This window comes from Octopus bimaculoides, chromosome 20 (genome assembly GCF_001194135.2).
Source record: "Octopus bimaculoides isolate UCB-OBI-ISO-001 chromosome 20, ASM119413v2, whole genome shotgun sequence".
Taxonomy (NCBI): domain Eukaryota; kingdom Metazoa; phylum Mollusca; class Cephalopoda; order Octopoda; family Octopodidae; genus Octopus; species Octopus bimaculoides.
In genome coordinates, this window is record NC_069000.1 from 10,732,063 (window position 1) to 10,734,942 (window position 2,880).

The window sequence follows — 2,880 nt, forward strand, 5'->3', positions numbered from 1 at the left end:
CAAGGGCAGGTAATCGCTTCTGGAGAACTCTTTTGGGTTTTATTCAGAAACCTGTTCTTAATTTTAAGTATTTTTTCTATCTTCATTTCATTCCTCTTCCCATCATCGTCCTTCCTCCCCTTCATTACATCCTCTCTATCTGTCTATAATGTTTCTCTCTCTCTCTTTCTGTGTTACATCTCCTGCGAGGGAGGGAAAGCGAGAGAAAAAATTAACGTGAGAGCGAGTGGAGAAGAAAGAGAGAGGTAGACAGAGATAGAGAGAAAGCTGAAAAAAGAGAGATACAGAAAAAGATAGATACAGAGAGACAGAGAGAGGAAGAGAGAGATATATACAAAGACAGAGAGAGGAAGAGAGAGATATATACAGAGACAGAGAGAGGAAGAGAGAGATATATACAGAGACAGAGAGAGATATACAGAGACAGAGAGAGGAAGAGAGGGATATACACAGAGACAGAGAGAGGAAGAGAGAGATATACAGAGACAGAGAGAGGAAGAGAGGGATATACACAGAGACAGAGAGAGGAAGAGAGAGAGAGACAGAGACAGAGAGGGGTTCCATTGAAAAGCCACAGTAACTCTAACCAACTGGCACCTAAATCTCCCACTCAGTTTGGTTTCAAAAAAAAAAGTCGACTCTTACCGATCCTTTTCAGTTCTTTTAACCACCACCACCACCACCACCATCATCATTACTATTATTATTATCACTACTATTACTGTTTCTTCTTTTCCTCCTTCTTCGACTCTACTACTATCTGGTCACTGCATATTTGAGTATAGAGAGAGAGAGTACAATGGTAATGCTTAAAGTCACCAGAGGAAAAAAGAAATATATGTATATCTACAAGGAACCGACTGTACTAACATAGACATATATACACACACCATACATATCTACCTATACATCTGTCTATATATATATATATATATATATATATATATATATATATGTGTGTATGTATGCACAATATATCACGTACACACGTTTATATATCTATACACATATATAGATCTTAAGTTCATATATCCTTCACTTTTGTCTTCTCTCCGATCTATGGCAGTCACAACAAGATAACGATTATAGCCATTTATTTTTAATAATTTTTTTCTCTCTCTATCCATTTTTGTGTTTTTTTTTTACCTTAAAAAAAAACCCCCCAAAAAGGTTACAAAAGAAAAAAGAAAAAGGATTCAACCTGAAATTGTCCCCTTAATAATATATAATAATTCTCAGTCTGGAAACATAAAACTGCGAACATACCAAACTAAAAGAGGAAAAAAGAATATTCGAATCTCCTGAAGGAAAAACCATTTTTAAAAAGGGGAACCTTAAAAAAAAAGAAAAACACAGGAGCAAACATATAAAAAAAATATCTGAAATACATATACACCGAATCACATATATACACACATCCAAATAAATATATTATAGCATGGCTCATGAGGAGTATTTCGGACCATCAGGCCCGACGAGGATGGGCTATTTTTTACAATGCAGTACAGGTTTGTAAGATTTTAAATCTTTTTTTCTGTCTACCCATCGGTTGTATATATATATATATATATGTTGTCTTCGTCTATGTCTGTGCAGATATATATATAGGTTTATATTTATATATGTGTATATAGCTAGATTTATATATGTGTATAATTGTTCTATTATTTTTTCTTTATACTGTTGTTGTTTCTTAAGCGAAAGAAGGATCATGTGTAGAGAAGACTATATATATATTATATTATATATATATATATATATATATATATAATTATATATGTATGTATATATAATTATATATGTATGTATATATAATTATATATGTATGTATATATAATTATATATTTATGTATATATATTATATATGTATGTATGTATATATATATATTATATATTACAATGTCCATGTTTTTCTCGAAACTTGCTCGTTAACTCACACTCATACACACGTATATATAAATACATACATAGACACACACACACATATATATATATACATACATAGACACACACAGACACACACACATATATATATATATATACATACATTACGTACATAGATACACAAGCACACACACACACACATATATACATTAATACATAGATACACGAGCACACATACACACATATATATATACATACATACATAGATACACAAGCACACACACACACACTCAGTCGATCACTCACTCTCTTTCACACTGCCATACATAGCCATCCACGTTATGGTGCCATCTCCGTCATTTTGATCGGCCTACTATCTACAACACCCCCCTCTCACTCTCTCTCATTCACTCATTACAATCATACTTCAACTTCTACAACACCAACATTAAACACACACAACAACTAAGTCTGTAATAAATACGCGCATTAAAAATTAAATGTCTTCGCCTTAGATTTTCCACTTTCCCGAAAGCTCATCACCAAGCACAAGAAGCAAGTCATATGAGAGAAAGGACTACGTAACTAAGTGTATACATATATATATATACAACCATCCAGATTTCTGAGTACCTTAATTTGGTACATATATACAACCATCCAGATTTCTGATTATCTTAATTTTGTATATATATACAGCCATCCAGATTACTGAGTACCTTAATTTTTTTCTATAATTATAATTCCTGTACATCACCTCTAAACCTTCCAATATACATACATATATATATAACATACATCTGTGTGTGTATATATAGTCATATGAGGATACGAATGCATAACTGAGATATGTATGTATGTATATAAACACCTACATCTGCGTGCGTATATATGTATGATGTACGATCAAGAAATAAACCTGCATTATTTTATACAGATCTACTTAAATAAATATACTATATATATATATATATATATATATATATATATATATAT

At 31.8% G+C, this 2,880-nt stretch overlaps 1 protein-coding gene across 2 annotated transcripts in view; it reads left to right on the forward strand.

Annotated features, from left to right (window-relative positions):
- The first annotated feature begins 227 nt into the window (after positions 1 to 227).
- LOC106869286 (dentin sialophosphoprotein) overlaps positions 228 to 2,880 on the forward strand; it is a 234,144-nt gene continuing 231,491 nt past the window's right edge. For both annotated transcript variants that reach the window (XM_052974922.1, XM_014914957.2), the window contains exon 1: positions 228 to 1,508. The gene's annotated coding sequence lies outside the window, so the exon portion shown is untranslated. The remainder of the gene's footprint in view (positions 1,509 to 2,880) is intronic.